We start from the raw sequence: 21302 nt of genomic DNA, 5'->3' as shown, positions 1-21302 counted from the left end.
CTACTGTGGATTTCCTGGCATTGTACTAAAGTTGTGCAACATGTTTCCACTGGAGGAAGCTGGGTTCCAGGTACATGGAGAACTCCCTGTACATTGTTATACATTGGGTGTCAGTGTGCACCTAAAATTCATGTTAAAGCCCCAGCGTAAGGACATTTAGATATATAGGATAGATACGAGGGCGGGGCCTTGTGACTTTGTCAGAGGAAGAGAGATAGTACTGTGGGTAGGGTATTTGCTTTGCACAGCGGATCCAGGCTCAATCCCTAGCACCCCTTATGGTCTCCCAAGCCCACCCAGGAGGGATTCCTGAGAACAGACCAAGAAGGAAGCCCTGAGCACTGCAGGGTGTAGAAAAAAATAAAAGGCGGATAAAGCAGTTTAGGACAAATATGGTAAGATGATTATGAGTATGAAGGAGTGTGTGCTGATGGCAGTGGTGGGGGCGGGGAGTGGGGAATTTATTAGGGAGCTCAAGGCCAGAGGAAGATTCTGAGCAGCTTTTAATTAGAAAGCAGGGTGAAGAAGCCACAAATTGGCCTGTTTCTGTATTAGGTGCTTCCCAAAAAGTGTTGTATTTTTTTTTTAAGTGAAACAGATTTTATTTGGAGAGTTCTTGAAGGGAAGGAGGGGGATAGAGTGAGAGAGAGACAGACAGACAGAGAGAGAGAGAGAGAGTAACACACTCAAGAGAGAACGCGGGCTTCTCCAAGCCCTTACACACATCCCAGCATTAGAATGAAAGTACACATCTCGAGAGGGGGATGCGGGTGCCACATGTGCTCAGCCACGTGGGCACAAGCAGCACATGGGCTCAGGCAGCATAAGTGCAAAGTATTGTATTTAAAAGAACAGTCTCACCAGAGCCATGCCACCGGACTCTGAGTCAGACTGTTTCATTCGGGTTGTACCAGAGTGGGGTGGGTGAGAACCCTTCCCTCCCCAAGGGACCCAGGCCTGGCAGCTGAAAACTTCCAGAACTCCACCACTGCCACGCTCACAGCCACTCTCCACATGCTTGGGCTGAGCCTCACCCATGAGTGAACCCCCAGAAAACCCAGGTATGCGAGATTTTGTGACTGAGAACTCTAGGTTCAATGGGACTGGGAACAGAGATCCTCTGCCTATATTCCGCATCCCACCCCCCACCCATCTCTGGCAACTCAGCAGTCACTCCCATAAGCCACCTCTGGCTGGCGTCAGATAATCGGCACCATCCAGATCTCATGTCCTTCTCTCCCGGAAGAAAGCAACATGACACTCACCATAACCATGCCCCCAGACTCCACGCCAGGCTGTTTCACTAGGGGCACACCGAAGAGGGATGGGTGAGACCACTCCCTGCCCCAAGGGACCCAGCCCTGGCAGCCAAAAACCTCCAGAACTCAACCATCGCCATGCTCACGGCTGCTCTCCACACACTAGGACCAAGTTCCAACGAGGAGTGAACCTATTCCTGGACACTTCATACTACACACCCTGCCCATACTCCAAGAGTACCGCAACACATTTGATGGAGTTAAAAGTAGGAGGCAACCAACTGTAGAGGGATTTTTCTCTTTTTACCTATATAAAACTACACAAGGTTCAACCTTTACATGTTAGCGATCTCTTATAGAAGAGCTTAATGGCCCCTGGGTGAAATACGACAATCTTCACACTCTTTCCTCTCAGGATACTTTTTTGTAGCATTTTCAGTGGTTTTTCCATAATAAACAATACTGTTACTATGTCACTGTCATCCCATTGTTCGATTTATTCGAGTCAGTACCATCTCCATTCGTTCTAGCCCTTAGATTTTAGCAGCCTCTCCTTACTCATTTTTCCCAATGATTGGAGGCTCTTTTCAGGGTCAGGGGATGAGACCTGTTATTGTTACTATATTTGGCATATTGAATATACCACAGGGAGCTTGCCAGGTCTTCCCTGCAGACGGGATACTCTCAGTAGCTTGCTGGGCTCTCCAAGAAGTATATATATATATATATATATATATATATATATATATATATATATATATATATATATATATATACAATGTGTGTGTATTTTTAAGTGTATTTTTCATTTATGGTGATTTGTCACACAGCCGCTCATGTGTGAGGCTTGGCCCGAGCGTGTGGAAGCAAAAATTAAATTCTTCAAAATTTGAACCAGTGGTCAAGAAAAATTGTATAGTGGGTGCAGGAGAAAGTCTCTTTTTCAGACATGTTGAGCTATTGTTTAGCTATGATTTTTTTGTTTGTTTTAGTAAAATATGACAGTTTAGAAGTTTATTTTTTACTTAGTGGAGTTATTTGATAACTGTATACGTAATTTCTTGTAACCCCTTCAGGACGTCTGCCAGTCATGGAGTAAAATAGGAACAATGGCTTAGGGTCCACAAGAGTGACTTGGTTAATGAACAATGCTTGATTCCTTTGTGTAATCACTTTTTCGCTCTTCTATATCAATGCTTGTTTCACTATGCTACATAAATTTACTGGGTGCCAGGACATGGGCCTGGTGAGTTAAGCTAATTTTGTGGGTGCTTATGAAAATGACAGGTATGGCAGGATGTGTTTTTTCCTAATCCAAAGCCTGTGCTTCTGCTGCTCTTGCCTAGCAGGACTGCCTGCCAGCTGGTGTGAATACACTCCTCCAAATTTTATTTCATGTCTCCATGTCTCCTTTGATCCTGACCCCAAAAACTTTGGAGCTCATGTGGGATTTGAGATTTGGGGGTATCAGTTCATCTGACCCCTGGGCAACTGGGGAAAGGTTTGAACAAAGCAAAGGCAACGTGGTCCTTTGAAAAGTCTCCAGTTGTGCTGGGGTCCATCATCAATAAACAATACAAAATACATTATTTCAGTCCTGCGTTGAAGCAGGGATTGGGGTTTGGGATGGAAACATCCAAAATATGGTGGTAGGAAGGTGTAATAGTGGGATTGGTGTTTGAATATTAAATGCAATCAAATATTGTGAACTACTTGATAAAATTTTAAAAAATTAAAAAATAAAGTAAGAACATCCTCCCTCCTTTACAGAGATGAGAAGATTGAGTTCCAAGAGAGCTCAGCAATGGACAGGGAAGGAGTGATGAGCTCCACATTCAAATCCAAGCCAATGGGAATACAGGTACCATAGCAATCCATCTTTTGTTGCCTTATTCCATTTCCTAAAAGTAACTTTTTTGTAAGCAATTCATTCCTTCCCAGTTGGTACTGTTTGAGACCAAGAACACAGAATCAGGGTGATCTGTTAGATCCCACTCATTGAGCTCAGCAGCATAATAAATTGAATGGTGGTCTATGGAGACAGACAGATGAAGTTGTCTTGGGAAAACTGAACTTCAGTTTTCTGTGTGAAAAATGGGAATAAAGGCATAGTATCCATTCCATAGGATGGAAAGAGATAATGCAGACCCAGACTTGTTGCTGACACAAAACAAGAGCTAAGTGAATAACTAAATAAGTTTTTCATGTGTCTTGATGTGTCCTCATCTATGAATTACACTCTCATTTCTTACCAGCAACAAGCTCTTAATTTGCATGCTGCCTGGTCCTTGGACCATTTTCTCTCAGTAGGGATTAGTTCACAGTAGATAACACAAAGGCAGTATTTTTGTTGCTTTGGTTTTTGTTTGAGGTACACATCAAGCCATGCTCAGAGATCTTTCCTAGCAGTGCGTAGGGGATCTTATATGCTGTGCAGGGGGTGAATCTGAGGTTGGCTACATACAACACAATTACCTTAACCCTTATACTTTCCCAAGTCCACAAAAACAGTCTGTACTTAATTATAAAATCTGGAAGTACCCACCTATGAAAAATAGAAAGTACCTTTCTATTCTGGAAGTGCCCACTCTACAACTTCTGGCTTTCTATTCAGGTAGGGGTGTTTGGGGAAATTCCATCCCCAGAATGGAGCACAGCCTGTCTGCAAAATTTGAAATTGCATAAGTAGCAGCACAAGTAGTTACATATTTTAGGCACTGCCTGGTTTAGAGTGTTCGGTTCACTTTCTATGCCCTCCTGATCTTAAATTCTGATCTTTTTTAAAGTCCTAGAAACTCATTCTATTACAACTAGAGAAAAAAATACTTTAGGATACACCTTAAAACATAAATTCTTTTGAAAAGCAAGCTTCAACAATAACCAATCCCTTGGTTAATAAGTGAGGATTAATAAAAGGGCACCAGGCAGTGACAAAAATATCTCACATCTATGGACTTTAGTACAAGGTTTTATTTGCCCTAAACTGTAATAGCAGTGAAGGTCACTGTTAAACAAATTGTACAGAAAAAAAAAAAGCCATGTAACAAAGAATACAAATCCTTGCAGAGAATGAAGCAGAAAGTACAGAAACCCAAAGGAACTAATTCCAAACTGAAGTGCATTCCTTAGGCCTGACCATCTCCCGTCCCAAAGTATGCTTGTCTGAATGGCAATCTTTGCTTTTCTCAGCTGAAGTGGCTCGTTGGCTAAAGAGTTTCAACGTTCACTTCAACACAAAGCACTGACTCTTTTCCTTTCTGATGATAGTGTCCAGCCTTGCCCACCTAACAAATAAGAACTTTTTTTTTCTACTCTAAGAGAGTAGATGGTCAGTGGAGAGAGAAGCAAGTACTCGAACTCCACTATAGGCTGTGGCTTACCTTCTCTGCCCTAGTTTTACTTCCAGCAGATTCAACACTATGGGAAAATGAGAAAGGCAGTTCCTACCCATCTCACAGGGCCGTTGTGGAGACATACTGAGATAACTTAGGTAAAGGCACTTGGAAAAAACGTTACAAGCGCTATCCAAGCTCAGGCGTCATTATTACCGAGGCAATAAAAGAATTGATCACACTGATAAATGGTGGGCAAGTGTTTGTGCCTCCATCCTTCGTTTCCAAGAAGAGCAATAACTGCTCTTGGCAGAGAAACCCACCGCAGTTAACCAGATCTGAAAGTACTGGGGGAAATGCACAACTGGGCCAAATCCAAATGATTTTTAAAGCCTCTGAAAAATAAACAAGGATTTCAATATAATTAATTCCAGTTCTGTCAATCCTTCCTGCTACTTGGAGCAATGCAGCTTGTTATGAAGCAATTACCCTTTGAATTCTCTTAATCCCAGCTGATTATGTTTAGCTTTAATTGTCTCGCCGGGCTGGAGTGTTGTTATAGTTCAAATCCAGCCAATTAACGTGGAGCTGTCCACCTCACCATGCTTTGTGTCAAGAACATGCTTTGAAATCTCTGCTGGACTTTGTCCCAGATTGCCCTGAAGTCACAGTTCACGCCCTCCGGCACTGTGGGAGCGTGGGCTGGGGAAGGGCCGGTGGGTGGGGAGAAAGCACCAGAAGCTGTGGACCGCATTCACCAGAGCTCACCAAAATGTATAAATTCTCAAAAGATAGGTATCAAAGTGTACCTGGGCCACTGTGAGGCCCCTGTTACTGACATGTTTACATGATGGCACAGAGACATTTGACATCAGGATGGGGCTCTGGAGAGGCTGGGAGGTGGGCCTTTATGATCATAAAAATGGCTTCCCTCTCTTAGAATCTCTGATTCCATGTGATTTAGTTAGTGACAGAATAAATGCTGAAGGCAGAGCGCTTAATATAATTGTGTCAGATTTAGTCCTGTATATAGGGGTTCAAATTGCACTTAATCCAAACACTAGTTGAACTCTTACATTCAGAGTAAGAGGGAACATCTTCCTTCCTTCCTTCCTTTCTTCCTTCCTTCCTTCCTTCCTTCCTTCCTTCCTTCCTTCCTTCCTTCCTTCCTTCCTTCCTTCCTTCCTTCCTTCCTTCCTTTCTTCCTTCCTTGATTCCTTCCTTCCTCCCTTCCTCCTTTCTTTCCTTCCTTCCCTCCCTCCCTCTCTCCTTTCTTCCTTCCTATCTTTCCTCCCTCCCTCCTCTCTCTTTCCTGCCTTCCCTCCTCCCTCCTTTCCTTCCTTCCTTTTTCCTTTCTTCCTTCATTCATTCATTCCTTCTTTCCTCATTTCTTTCCTCCCTTCCCTCCCTCCCTCTCTCCTTCCTTCCCTCCCTTTCTCCTTTCCTTCCTTCTTCCTTCCTTCCTTCCCCCTCCTTCCCTCCCTCTCTCCTTTCCTTCCTTTCTTCTTCCTTCCTTCCCTCCCTCCTTTCTTTCCTTCCTTCCTTCCTTCCTTCCTTCCTTCCTTCCTTCCTTCCTTCCTTCCTTCTCTCCTTTCCTTCCTTCCTTCCTTGTTTACTTTCTTCCTCTTCATTTCTCTTGCTTTTTTGCTTTCTTGCTTTCTTTCTATCTCCCAGGTGGTAGTCAGGAAACCCAAAGGCCCCAGTAGCATCCTCGATCAGTCACACAAGCGGTTCAATGCAAAAACAGTTGATCAGTAGTGCTTTAGGCCGAGGACCAGAAGGATCAGACCAGGCATTCACTGAGAATTTAGTTCCTGGGCTAGGTAAATGGCTCAAAGTATTTGCATGGAGGCGGAGATCTGTGTTCAGTCCTTGGCACCACATAGCCTCTACGCACTGCTAAGAATAGCCCAAGAATTTGAAAGAGAGAGAGAAAGAAAGAGAGAAAGTTAAGTACTTGTCTACTTCTCTAACTTTGGGAAAATTAATTAAGCTTGTCACTTGCCTGATGAAAAGATGGCCAAATGTCATAGTTCTCAGGGACTCCTCTATGGGCTTTCTGATCAGTGGAAAAATCAAAACCACATTGACCAAGACTGCATTTTAAGACTTCCCCCAACATGCTACCTTTCCCAACCATATTATTCAAATATAGATAATAATGCAATTATGAAAAGACTCATATTTTTTCATATTTTCCACACATTCCAAGTCAATACTGACCATAGTGATGTCATCTAGGCCCATTATCAGCCACAAACTGGCTCTCACTTCTAGTCTACCCAATGCTTCCCACCTCCCACCTCCCTCCCCCTCCTCACTCCCCACCTGCTACTTCCTGCCCACTCAGACAAGAAAGCTTCATTACTCAAAGGATAATGCAGAGATTGCTCACATGGCAATGCCTTATAGAGAAACATTAGCCTAGTCCTAATCACAGTTCTACTCCCACCCAATAAATTTTAAAAGCAAGACCTGGAAGTGTCCATTGCCAAGTAACTTGGCACATATAACGAAACCAAAAAAATAATAACCGAACAAAAATGCATATGAAATTTAAATATTCAGCATGAAAATAATGTAAGATTTCTTATGGTGAATGTGCAGTCAAATATCAATTAAAATATTACCAGTCATGGGGCTGGAGTGATAGCACAGCGGGTAGGGCGTTTGCCTTGCACGCAGCCGACCCAGGTTCGAATCCCAGCATCCCATATGGTCCTCTGAGCACCGCCAGGGGTAATTCCTGAGTGCATGAGCCAGGAATTACCCCTGTGCATTGCCGGGTGTGACCCAAAAAGCAATATATATATATATATATATATATATATATATATATATATATATATAACCAGTCATGTAGGAAAATATGACCTCTCCTGGAGTGGGGGAAAGGGCATGGGGCAGAGAATCATTCTAAGTATACCTGGAACAGACACAGAAAGCTCACTAACAGTTAAGGCCAGAAAGAAAGTTCAAAGAAGAGAAGCATGATGCAAAGTCAGCTCCCTGAGAACAGCCAGGTGTGACCCCAGTAGCCTCCCACACCATTGAGCCCAAGCAGAACAACAGTGCTAGGCTGAGCACTGAATCATCAGACCCATATAGCAGACAAATTTAGCTGGACCTTGTCCACTTCTCTACAACTTCTCTAAACATTGCTTAGGAAGCTAGATAAATGAAAATTTACAGGTACAAAACAAATTTTTTAACATGCAATATTTAAAAAAGCCAACGGAACATATAAAGACCAAAATTACTATGTTTGATATGAAAAACTACAAAGACATGACCAATAGCAGATTAAGTGGTACAGAAGAAAATCAAGTAACTGGTTTTGGGTCGGTTTTTTTTTTTTTTGCTCTTGGGGTCACACCTGGCGACGCATAGGTGTTACTCCTGGCTCATGCACTCAGGAATTACTCCTGGTCATGCTGGGGGACCATATAGGATGCTGGGAAGCGAACCCGCATCAGCCAAGTGCAAGGCAAACGCCCTACCTGCTATGCTACCATTCCAGCCCCAGAAAATCAAGTAACTTAAAGATACCATCATAGAGATTATTCAAATGAGACATTAAAATAAAAAAAAACTTTTTAAACTAACCTACTGTCAATGATCTGGGGAAAACTCAAATAACCAAATATGTATAAAATTAGACCTTTGAAAATATAGAAGTAGAGGAGATTAAAAATTATTTGGATATACCAAACCAGCAGAAAGATGGGACAAAACCCCATAACAATAATCTCTTTCAATGTCAATGGATTAAATGCACCAATTAAAAGACAGAGTTTCAGGATCAGAAAAATGAACCCAACAATCTGCTGCATGCAAGAAACACATAGAACAGTGAGAGCAGATACAGACTCAAAGTCAAAGGCTGGATAACAATTCTAAAGGAAACAACTCCCTCAAAAAAAAAAAAAAAAGCTCGGTGGCCATACTGGTATCAGATCACTTTGATTTCAGACTGAAGAAGGTCACAAGAGACAGTGAAGGTCATTTTTTATGATCAAGGGATTTGTACATCAGGAAGAATTCAAACTCCTAAATATATGTGCACCTAGTGAGGGATTAGAAAAATACTTAAAACAACTACTCATAGACTTGAAGAAAGACATCCATAGCAACACAATACTAGTTGGAGATTTCAACACCACTTTATCACCTCTTGATAGATCAACCAGCCTCAACGTCAGCAAGGACATATATAGATTCAGCATGATCAAACATATCCACACAGTGACCAAGCTCATTGAAGTTTCTCGAGAGTTCAAGATGATGCTCTGTCTAACGTTCATCGACTTAAAGAAGGCCTTCAATTCTGTTGAGACTGAATCGGTCATCAAAGCCCTAGCCAAACATGGCGTTCAAACTCAGTACATAAAGATCCTCCAAGAGCTGTATTATGGATTCACCACCAGGATCTCACCATTCTACAAGGAAGTGATCATTGACGTAAAGAGAGGAGTTCGACAGGGTGATACCATTTCACCGAAACTCTTCAGTGCCACCCTCGAGAACCTCATGGGACAACTGGACTGGGAAGGAATGGGAGTGAATATAGACAGTCAGCAACTACACTACCTCCACTTTGCTGATGACATCATTATCATAACACCAAACATTAGCCAACCGGCACAAATGCTGGCCGACTTCAACCATGAGTATGGAAAAGTCAGACTGAAACTGAATCTCACTAAGACAATGTTCATGAAAAACAAACTAGTCCCTGATGTTCCATTTTCTCTCAATGGAACAAACATCTCCGAATGCACCAGTTATGTGTACCTGGGTTGAGAACTCAACATGAGGAATGACTTGGAGTCAGAACTGTGCAGGAGTTAAGAGAGCAGCGTGGAACGCCTTCAAGAGCATAGAAGAAGTTGTTAACAGGATGAAGAACCTCCAGCTCCGGGCACATCTTTTCAACTCCACCATTCTTCCTGCACTAAATATGACATCTAAATATAACATGTGCCTCAGAAACCTGGGCCCTACGAAAACAAGACAAGACCACTATTTGGGTATCCCAAAGAGGAATCGAAAGAGTTATGCTTGGAGTATCACATTTCACTCAAGTGAGAGAAGGAATTCATTCAGAGTTCCAACCTCTGTCAATGATCACGAATCAGGGATGCTGTCTCATTTGCCAAGGCATCAAAAATCAGATGGGCCAGACACATAATGCGATTTAGAGACGACCACTGTTACGGACTGGATTCCAAGGGATATCAAAAGATGGTGGTGGCTGCCCACCTACGAGATGGTCAGACTTCTTCGTCAATACCCTGAATAAACAGTTTGAGGCTCTTTGTGTTCCTGGAGCAAGAAGATACCATTGGGCTACACTAGCACATGACAGGGACGAATGGAGACATTACTGGCGCCTGCTTGAGCAAATCGAAGATCAACGGGATGACAAGTGATAAGTCTCTCACACACACACACACACACACACACACACACACACATATAATCACTCTCACTGTATCACTGTATCACTGTCATCCCGGTGTTCATTGATTTATTCGAGCAGGCGCCAGTAACATCTCCATCTGTCCCAGCCCTGAGATTTTAGCAGCCTCTCCTTACTAGTCTTTCCCAACAACTGGAGGCTTTTTTCAGGGTCAGGGTAATGGGACCTCTTATTGTTACTGTTTCTGGCAGTTTGAATATGCCACAGGAGCTTGCCAGGCTCTGCCATGCGGGAGGGATATTCTTGATAGCCTGCTGGATTCTCCAAGAGGCATATATATTTATTTCCCTCTGTGATGATGTGTAGCAGCCATGTGGTCCAGGAATATGTTCATTCATGCATGAAGCTTGGCCGAACACGTGGAAAGTGGCCTGGAGCATGGCAGTAGTTGGGTAGTGGAGGTCGGCTCCAGGCCTGGGTCCCTTGGGGTGGTGAGAGCTCTCACATGCCCTGCCCCGGGGCACCCCGAGTGAAAACAGCCTGGCACGGAGTCTGGTTGCATGGTTATGGGGGCCTCATTTTATGCTCCCTTCTGGGAGAAGCAGCCGTGAGTTCTAGAGGGTGGCTGAAGAGGAGATTATCTGGAGGTGGCTTACGGGTGTGACCCTCGGGTCACCAGAGACTGGGGAAAGCAGGCAGACATATATATATATATACACATATATATAAATATTTCTTTTTTCAAGAATCAGGAAAAAATAAGTTAAAAACCAAACTTAGGGGGCTGGAGAGATAGCACAGCGGGTAGGGCGTTTGCCTTGCATGCGGCCAACCCAGGTTCCATTCCCAGCATCCCATATGGTCCCCCAAGCACCACCAGGAGTAATTCCTGAGCACAGAGCCAGGAGTAACCCCTGAGCATGGCTGGGTGTAATCCAAAAGCAAAAAATAAAAACTTAAAGAACATGGAAAAAACTACATTCAGGAATACCATAGCCAAATTGCTTCAAACCAGATATCAAATGGGACTAGAAATGTATTACAGGAGTTAAGGTATCTGCCTTGCACAACAACCTACCATAGTTTGATCCCTGACCCTGGACCTGTAACTATCCCTTAAACACTGCCAGGAGTGGCCACTGGGCATTGTCCAAATATTTTTAAGTGATGAAAATAAGGTATTAAGTACAGAATCCTAAACTTCACTATACTTAAAATAATATCAAGTGTAGAAATTACTCAGAGAAAAAATCAGCCCAAAAAGTGTGATATTTGTACTAGCACATATCAAGGAACCAAAATAGAGAACTCAGAAATTGCAACCTGGTTGGAACTGGAAGATACCATGTTGATTGAAGTAAGCCAAACACAGGATGACCTCACTAATCTGTTCAATACTGGGTGAGGGGGTGAGGTTGTGTATTGTAGTAAAGGGGGATGCCTAGATCACCCTTGACCCCAGTGTTTAGAGAGGAGGCAGGCAGAGAAGGAAAGAAATCAAGGGGGAAGAAGAGTACTAGAAGTAATGGGTTAACAGGCATCAGGGCTTCAGTTATACCAGTGATATGGATGACGGGCAGACCCATATATTCAAAACACAGATCCAGCAAAACTGAAAGCATGGCAACCACTTGAAACTCTGTAATGTGCCCGCCACGTTGATAGGTGGGTTGGAGTGGGGGTTGGGATGGAGAGGGAAATCAGGGTACACGGGTGGAGGGAAGTTGACACTGGTGGAGGGATTTATTTTGAATTATTATATGCCTAAAACTCAACTATCACTGACTTTGTAAATCATGGCTCTTTAATAAGAATTTTTAATTGAATTAAATTTTTAAAAATAAATAAATACATTCTTTCATACATGTGATCAAAATGTATGTTCCCCCAAAAGTAAGGTGATAAATTGGACTTCATCCAAGGTGCTTTCATCTATTTCATTTCAGAGCTTAGTACAATGCCCAGGACATGACTATTCAACAGATGAATAAATGAAGAACTTTTGATATATTCACACAATGGAATGTTAATGCAGCATAAGAAAAGATGATTCTTGCAGTATTCTTTACAATAGCCAGAATCTGGAAACAACCCGAGTGCCGGAGAACAGATGACTGATTAAAGAAACTTTCGTACATCTACACAATAGAATACTATGCAGCTGTTAGAAAAGATGAAGTAATGAAATTTGCTTATAAGTCATGAAGACTATCACACTAAGTGAAATGAGTCAGAAAGGGAGGGACAGACATAGAAGGAATGCACTCATTTGTGGAATATAAAATAACATAATGAGACTGACACCCCAGGACAGTAGAGACAAGGACCAGGACAATTGCTCCTTGGTAGGAAGCCTGTTTCATGAGCTGGGGGAGAAGGCAGCTGGAATAGAGAAGGAATCACTAAGTCAATGATGGTTGGAGGAATCATTCAGGATGAGAGATGTGTGCTGAAAGTAGATAAAGGACCAAACATGATGGCCTCTCAGTATCTGTATTGCAAACCATAATGCCCCAAAGGTAGAGAGAGAATAAAAAGTAAATTGTCTGCCATAGAGACAGGGGTTGGTGTGGGGTGGGGGTGGCAGTAGGGATACTGAGGACATTGGTGGTTGAAAATGTGTACTGGTGGAGGGATGGGTGTTTGAACATTATATGACTGAAACTCAAACATGAGAACTTTGAAATCATGCAATTCACAGCAACATTACTAGAATTGGAGGGTATCATGTCAAGTGAAATAATTCCGTGGAGAAGGACAAATACTGGATGATTTCATTCATATGTAACACAGAGAGAGACAAATAAGGGAATAGGTGGTATTGAACAATAACAAACTCTTGGCCTGGTATTACAAAACTGAGATCACTAAGCAGAAGAGGGAATGAAGCGGTGACCTAGACAAATGGTAACATGAAGACAGCAGCGGAGGGTTCTTGGGCTTTTTGGCAGTGGTGGTGAAAATACAATAACTTTCTACACCAAAATATTGACACTATTGTAATCATGTTACCTAAACTACAATTTAAAAAGTGAATTTTTAAAAATACTGAAAAAATAAGTGATTATCTTTCTCTTGAAAAGACATGTCTAAGACCCTGAGTTTGATCCCCAGTACCACCCACAAAAAAAAAAAAGAAGTTAGAAAAAGAAAGATAAGCAGGCACAGACTAAAAGAAAATCAGCAGATCACATGTTGGACAAACTATTTCAATTCATAATATATAAATAACCCTCCAAGAAATAAGAAAATATTAAATAAAAAATTAAAAGACATCATAATCACCTTCATGAATGGGGTTTCTCTAGTTTTAATCATCGCACTCTAGATGTGCTAATTGCTAGAATTTCCCCAAATCTGAGAAACTTGGCAGTGTAGTTTGTGGTATGGGGACTGTACAAGCACATGAAAATTTTCTCAAAGTAATGAATCATTAGAAGATGCAAATTAAAGCTACAAATGTCACTCCACATGGACTAGTAAACCTACCTCAAAAACATCTGACCACACTATGTGTAAGCTAGAATGTAGAATAACTAGATCTCTTCAATGCACTGCCAGTGGAAATGTAAAACAGTACATTTGGAAAACAGTTTGGAAGTTTCTTTAAAAGTAAAATACTGGGGCGAAGGAGACAGTTCAAAAGACTGAAGAGTATGCTTTGCAGGTGGGAACGTAGAGTCCAACCTCTAGCAACATATGGTCCCCCAAGCATGGCTAGAAGCAATCTCTCTTCACTGAACCGGAAATAGTCCCTGAGCACCACTGCATGTGCCTCCCCACCCACAGCCCCCCAGAAAGATAAATTACCCTGGAAGATAGAACACTTTTGTTCCTACTAGAAAAGTGGAAACTGAGGCCTCTACTAAGTGTTTTACAGAAGTATTTATAAAACTGATAACAATCACCACTTATCTGCCCTCAGCGAATGGATAAATAAATGGTGGTATATCAATTGTATGATTTCATGTCCATTGTCTTCTGTAACTTTATGGTCTAGGTTTAGACTTGCTAAGGACAAACCCAGAATTTCTGTTTCTGTATACTTTACCTAGAGTTGGTAGATCCCACAAGAACAGGGTGACCAACATGCCATGAGTTACCTCTCCCTTCTCCCATGTATAGCAGATTGTTCTAGCTATCTGCTCCAACTGGAAGCTCATTCATTGACCAGAGACCTTTGATGGACGTGACTAGAGGACTGAGCTGTAACACAGTGGGTAGGGCGTTCACCTTGCACTCGGCCAACCCAGGTTTGATTCCTCTGCCCCTCTTGGAGAGCTTGGCAAGCTACTGGGAGTATCCCGTCCACATGGCAGAGCCTGGCAAGCTACCCATGGAGTATTCATATGCCAAAAAAAACAGTAACAAGTCTCACAATGGAGACATTACTGGTGCCCGCTCAAGCAAATCGATGAGCAACAGGTTGACAGTGACAGTGATATCAATTTTATGCCGCACTGCTTGGAGGAAGAGAAGTAAATAAACCTGCATGGATAAATCTCAAAAATAAGTATTCTGAATAGAAAAAGCTAGGAAGGAAAATGTATAGTATACATTCCTTGACTCATTTGTGAAAAATTCTGCAAACAAGGGACAGAAAAAGAACTCAAAGAACTAGAGCACAGGCCTGGTTTGTGCAATGGTGTCTCTGAGAATACTATTATAGTCCCCTGAGAAACAACGGGTCTCCAGCACTGTTTGTCCCAAAGAGCAGTAGTAGTCCTAAGGAGCCTCAAAAAAAGAGTGTTTTACTCCTGGGAATATATCCTGGAGAGGCAAAAACGTATAGTAGATATGACATCTGCATTTGTATGTTCATTGCAGCACTGTTTACAATAGCCAAAATCTGGAGAAAACCCAAGTGCCCAAAAACAGATGACTGGTTGAAGAAACTTTGGTACATCTACACAGTGGAATACCATGCAGCTGTTAGAAAAGATGAAGTCATGAAATTTGCATATAAGTGGATCAACATGGAAAGTATTATGTTAAGTGAAATGAGTCAGAAAGAAAGAGAAAGACATAGAAAGATCACACTCATCTGTGGAATATGAAGTAACAGAATGGGATACTAATACCCAAGAGTAGTAGAGATAAGAACCAGGAGGTCTGCCCCACAGCTTGGAAACTGGCCTCACATGCTGGGGGAAAAAGCAGCTGAGATAGAGAAGGGAACACCAAGTAGAGGATGTTGGAAGGACCCACTCGGGTTGAAGGATGTGTGCTGAAAGTAGACTGTAGACCAAACATGATGGCCACTCAATACCTCTATTGCAAACTACAACACCCAAAAGGAGAGAGAACAAAAGGGAATGCCCTGCCACAGAGGTAGGGTGGGGTGGTGGGGTTAGGGTGGGGGTAGTGGGAGGGATACTGGGAGCATTGATGGAGAAAAATGGGCACTGGTGGAGGGATGGATGTAAATGATCACAGTATGACTGAAATGCAAACATGAAAGTTCAAGTTTGTAACTGTACCTCACAGTGATTCACTAATAAAAAAAATTTTTTTAAAAAGAGTTTTAAAACTGAAAACTATAATAGTACTTCAATTAGGGTATATAGCCAGCATGTGCCTGATCCAGATTCAATGTACTGAGCATCACTGGGTACAGCCGTGGAGACCCCCAGAACAGCAGGGTCAGAGCATTATTGTACCGTTAGGCCCTTATATTAAACTGCCAAGCCAGTTGACCTAAAATCCTGGATGGGGTCCCCCATAAGCACTGCTTGGAAGACCTCCAAAATGCAAACTAGTGTGTATGGAGAAGAATACAGGAAGAGGAGAGAATACAAAGGGGTACGGGAAGCTCTATGACAATAAGTAGTCATTGTCTTCATTATGCTGATGGTTTCATGGGTGAACAAATAAGTTAAAAAATAACAAAACTGTGCAACTAAATAGGTCATTCATTGTGCAAAGATATATCTCAATAGAGCTTATGTTAATCATTATATAAACTTTATTATAATCCATATTATATAGAATGCATATGTAATATTATAAATAAGATGGCTGAAAGAATAAATAAGAACAGTGAGGTTTGTTGTTTTCTTTTTTAAGTAGGGGATCAGGAGAGAACTGACTCCTAGGACCCCTTCTCAGAGCAGAGGACCACCCTCCAAACACTTGATAATCAGAAGAGAATTCTAGCTACCAGAGTTGAAACTGGTAGAAATTAAGTAGACAGTACCATCACTTTGGGTAACATCCCAAGTACTTGGGCAAGAAGTGCATAACTGAAAGATGTTAGTAACTCAAATAGAAAAAAAAAGGAGAAAGGAAAAGATTAAAAACACATAACCACTATGGCAAGATGAGAATGCATTTTAAACCAACCAAATGTTTGGCTGGGAGAGATCGTTCTGAACCTTGGATACTGCTAACATCCATGGCAGCTGGAAGAATCTCATTGAGGATTGTCATGAATGTGAGTTGGGAGACCCTCGAGAGGTTTCAGTAAGCCAAAGTGCCCAGCCATAAAGTAGAAGGGAGCAAATGAATTGGAAGAGAAGAAGGCAAAGCCCCATTAGGTTCATTTCAGTGTGTGTGTGTGTGTGTGTGTGTGTGTGTGTGTGTGTGTGTGTTTGTGTGTGTCCAGAACACAGCTGAAAGTCATCAACTGGAATTATCCTTTAGGTACAACAGTTTGCTACTAGTGGATACAAGGGGAGAGAGAGAATTTGGAGTCCTAGAGTTAGTAGTGATATTTTTTTTCTGCTACATAGAAATTTGAGTTTTCAAGTCTGTATTTCATAAAAAGTCACTCTTTAAATCTGAGAGGAGAAAAGGTAGGTAGCTCAAAAGTTGAATGCTTGCCTTACATATGTTAGACGCTGGATTTGAGCCACAGCTCTGAAAAATAATTAAATATTGAATGAAATAGACTAAGAAGCAAAACTGGCAGGTGGTTGCTGGTTCTTCCCCACTTCCCCACTTTCAAGAATGAACTTGAAAATGTCATTTAACCTCTATGTTTTCTCATTTGTAAAAATGAACAAAGTAATATACCCATCTCATTGGTGTTGTATTAATCAGGCTAACCAGATAAACACAGCCCAAATGATAAGTGTGTACAAGTACATGTATGTGTATAGTACATATGTAAAGCTGTATGTGCTATAAATATGAAATGATTATGTGTATAAATGAGTAGGAAGAGAAAATTTTAAAAAATTGTCTCACAAAATTTGGGAACTGACAAATCCAAAATGTGCTGGGGGCCAAAAGAATTATAGTTCAAGGTCAAGGGGGAATCACTGTCAGAATTCCTTCTACATAAGAAAAGTGAATCTTTTTCCCATAGCCTTCAACTGCTTAGATGAGACTCACCCACATTATGACAAGTAATCTGCTTTACTTAATGTCTGTTGATTTCTATGTTTACTTCTTTAAAAAAAAATTTAAACACTTTCAGAGAGACATGTGTGAGTAAATATCTATGTATATGGCTCAATCAAGATGACCCATAAAATTAACCACCCTGAGGTGCAATGAGTATAGACCTCACCCATACTCCCTGTTACCACTTCTTCCTGCCAAATTTTATGACAGTGTTTATGCTTAGATTAGACTGGGCCAGAGCAATTGTACAGTGTGTAGGACTTTTGCCTTGCATACAGCCAACCGGATTCAAGCCCCAGCATCCCATATGGTCCCCTGAGCACTGCCAGGAGTGATTCCTGAGTGTAACACCAGGTGTAACTTCTGAGCATCACTCAGTATGACCGAAAAATTTAAAAAATAAAAAAAGATCGGGCATAGGTAAGTTGTCTTCCCAAATTCTTTCTCTTCTCCTCGTGTTCTCTTTTTCAATGTTTCTCCCTCTCAAAGTCACGGGAACTGGATTTACCTGCAAACACACTTCTTTTCTGTCCTGAGCCACATCAAAGACCAAAGACATGCTACACATTAATAATGAAACCCCTGTGTTCTAAACAGCTGTACCCAACTTGGGGTGCAGACGAGAACCATAGGGAGGGCTTTTATGCTACCCTAAAATGAAGCCACACTGAATTCATATTAAATTAGAATTTCCAGAGGCAGGATCTGACCACCGATATGTTTTAAAACACCTTGGGTAATTCCAATCTACAATTTTCCTGTATCCTATTTCTCCAAGGCCTAGTCCCACATCAAGCAATCAGAGAGTTCCACTGCTCTTTCCTATGGATGGATTTGATGTTTGCTTCCATCATGCACCCAACTCTCTGAATGGATATATGAGACATGACACAAAGGAAGAGACTCCCAAGCAAACCACTGGGGATAGGTCAATTAGGCCCCATCCCTTGAACATTACATCTCATAGAAGGCCACATGTTTGGAAGGCCAGCGTTGTTCCTGTCACACCTCATGTGAAGGGTGCATATTCATGAGCCATGGTATCAATGGCAGCCAGGAAGAAAAAGTAAATATACCCATCCAGTTCAGACCAGACTAATCAACCTTGGAGACCAACAACACATTGAATACAAATTCCACTGGTGCACCACAGTAGGAACAAGCATAATCATGAATTGACCTCAGTCTGTGGGACTCAGTTTTTCTTGTCTGAAACTCTCTTCTCAACAGAAGATGATTTTTTTCATTTTTAGTTAGATATCATGATTTATAAAACTTAATGTTAGACTTTTAGGCACACAATGTTTCAACTCCAAAACCATCATCAGAGTTAGCATCCAGCCACCAACGACAGGGTCCCCGTTCCTCCCTACCCCACCTCCCTAGCAAAATCTACCTTTTTATTAATTGTCATTTCAGTCACATGGTTGCTTGTGGTTTATAAATGTGCATGGTAACCTCACCTCTATACTACCAAAATGTTCAAGACCTTCAGTCAATGTCCTTAAGTTACCTTCCTCATCATCCCTCCTATTCCTTAGCATTCTTCATTCTTTAATCCAGGGATAAGGGTCTGCCTTCATCTGATAATTTCCAGTCCCTTGTTTTGTTACTCTCTTTCACAGAAGAATAAAAAAATCTGACACTTGTCCTTCTTTTGACTTATTACATTTAACATGAAACCCATCAAACTGCAGCAAACAACATGAGTTCATCTTTTCTTATGGATGCATATTATTCCATTGTGCTTACATAACACAATTTTTTTATTAGTGAATCAACGTGAGGTACAGTTACAGACTTACAAACTTCTGAGCTTACATTTCAGTCATACAATGGTCAAGTATCCATCCCTCCACCAGTGCCCATTTTCCACCACCAATGGTCCCAGCATCCCTCCCACCATTCCCACCCCCCTCCCTCCACCCCGCCTCTGTGGCAGGGCATTCCCTTTTGCTTTCTCTCTCCTTTTCGGTGTTGTGGTTTGCAATAGAGGTATTAAGTAACCATCATATTCAGTCTATAGTCTGCTTTCAGGGTGAGTCTTCCATCTTGAGCAGATCCTTCTGGCACCATTTATTTGGTGATCCCTTCTCTAACTGAACTGCCTTTTTCCCCAGTATGCAAGGCCAGCTTCTAAGCTGTGGAGTAATCCTCCCAGTACTTATCTTTAATAATCTTGAGTGTTAGTCTCTCATTCTGTTACTTTACATTCCACAAATGAGTGCAATTTTTCTGTCGTCCCTCTCTTTCCAACTCATTTCGCTTAACACGATACTTTCCACATTGATCCATCTATATGCAAATTTCATGACTTCATCTTTTCTAACAGCTGCATAGTATTCCATTGTGTAGATGTATCAGAGTTTCTTTTGCCAGTTCTTTAGCCTGTTTTTGGGCACTCAGGTTTTTCCCAGATTCTGGCTATTGTAAATAGTGCTGCAATGAACATACAAGTGCTGATGTCATTTTTACTATACTTTTTTGCATCTCCAGGATATATTCCCAGAAGACATAACACAAGTTTATAAGTAGATTTTTTTTTAGATTTTTTTTAATCCCCACTTTAAGCCATGAAGGTTAGAGTTCAAAAGTTTAAGCTAACATTGAAACAACAAAGACCAGGGTATGATTTGAAAAACCTTTTCATGCCCAATTTTTTATTTGGCCTTTCAAATCACAATAACATGCTCTATTTTCTCATAAAACTATATTTTTATTCACTATTTCTATAGAAATATGTTTCATAGATAAGGAAACTGAGGTTTGGAGAGATTATGAGGTATCATAACACCCTTTGCTTTCATTTCTGTAGAAAACTATATTTTCATTCGATGCCTTCTTAGAAAACTAAAATATTATTTCCCACTTTACTATACATAAATATTAGAATAACTTGCCCAACTTAAAAAATCTTTTTAAAGTTTCTCCACCATTATCCATTCAATTAACCAGTGTCTGCAGCCATTTTTGTGCAATTTTGTGCATTCTTGTACTCCCCTGTCTGCCCTGGGGAGTTGGACCAGCCTCGTCGGCCATTGGTTCACACTCCTTGACAATTTTCAATCACACTCATAAAAAAAAAAAAGAATCCTTCACTCCTTCTCCATGTGGTCAGAACTATAAAACACTAATTTGGGTGCTCACTTTTTAGTATATCTACTGAGAAAATATAATTGGAACAATACTGAAATGATCAGCCACAGTCCCTGTCAGAGATGACATTTCTATTACTAAAGCATTCCATATTTTTCACAGTGCTCAAACTGATAAGAGCTGATACAAGTAAATGTTGCATATTCACTAGGTTCAAAGTATCTCTGGTATATAAAATAACAAGACAAGGGAATAGAAGGCATCAAAAAATGACAATATTAGTACTGGGTTATAGAACTGAGAATAGCAAGTAAGGGAGAGGAGTAAATAGGGAGCAGTGGTGACGATAAGGTGGACTGGAGGTGACCTAAGGACATTGGTTGAGGGTCTTAGACATATATATACATGTATATATATTATACACATATATATTTGTATATGTATATATAAAACCCAAAGAAATTGTCTTGAAAAGTTGTACTTTCTCAGTTTTTTATGTGTAGCATGCTATACATTTTATAAATTCCTTCTTTGACATACAAAAATACTTCCTTATTCTTTAATATGGCTAGAGGTATAAGGTGTGTCTCAAGTGGTATACCTTGTCGCAAGGCATGTGCAAGGCCCTGGTTCTAGTCCATGGTATCCTGTGGCCCCACATAGGTATTGATCAGTTGGAGTTCCTGAACACCAACACCATCATCACAACAAAGAATGTCAACTTGGAAAATTTAGTAATAAATTATAATTGTGCAGAGATTATTAGTGATGTTTGCCTAATATTCACTATCAATTTTTTCAGTAACAAATCTGGTGATTTGACTTTCATCCATGTCTTCCATAATT

The 21302-nt window shown here is 41.1% G+C and overlaps 1 non-coding gene across 1 annotated transcript; it reads left to right on the top strand.

The window, feature by feature from the left end:
- Positions 1-20511: 20511 nt before the first annotated feature.
- LOC129402925 (U6 spliceosomal RNA) lies at positions 20512-20613 on the top strand. The gene has a single exon (XR_008628941.1). It is a non-coding gene; the product is annotated as a U6 spliceosomal RNA (small nuclear RNA).
- Positions 20614-21302: the final 689 nt, after the last annotated feature.

Source organism: Sorex araneus, chromosome 2, assembly GCF_027595985.1.
Source record: "Sorex araneus isolate mSorAra2 chromosome 2, mSorAra2.pri, whole genome shotgun sequence".
Classification (NCBI taxonomy): domain Eukaryota; kingdom Metazoa; phylum Chordata; class Mammalia; order Eulipotyphla; family Soricidae; genus Sorex; species Sorex araneus.
Note: the sequence above shows the minus strand (reverse complement) of the source record. Positions and strands in the feature narration are given on the sequence as shown.